This window comes from Olea europaea, unplaced genomic scaffold, assembly GCF_002742605.1.
Source record: "Olea europaea var. sylvestris unplaced genomic scaffold, O_europaea_v1 scaffold2818, whole genome shotgun sequence".
Taxonomy (NCBI): domain Eukaryota; kingdom Viridiplantae; phylum Streptophyta; class Magnoliopsida; order Lamiales; family Oleaceae; genus Olea; species Olea europaea.
The window spans coordinates 51,328-51,841 of record NW_019246679.1 but is presented as its reverse complement, the minus strand read 5'-3'; positions in this window follow the sequence as shown (position 1 = coordinate 51,841).

Genomic DNA, 514 nt, shown 5'->3' with positions numbered 1-514 from the left:
TTAAATGCAATTATTATAAAGTAAAAATAGATTGTGAGCTTAACTCTCTAAATTCATCAATTTTAAAAGAATAATGCTATTAAACATCACTTATACTTAACCCCTGTTTGACGACCATTATTTGAAACAAAATAGAGTTTTGAATAGCAATTTTTAGGAGAATTTGTGGTTAAAAAGTAGGAAAAAACTTAGATTTACAAGTTAAATATTTTATTGTATAAATGTGGTTCAAAATGAGTATTTAGAAGAAAGAATTTAAAAAAATAGTTGTCAAACATAGGACGGATACTAAACACTAATGATACTGAATAACAATATTCATTTTTAAAAATTAAAATAGAAAGACTATTGGTACTTGTTCTTGCGCATTAACTTTTTAAAGTAGAAAACATCTGCAATTTTCAAAGTTAGTTGTTTCTTCCTAATATGAAACCAAATTTTTTGGTCATCTACAAAGCACCCTTTCCCACAATGTTGCATCTTCACATTATATAAGCATCAATCTTTTCACCGT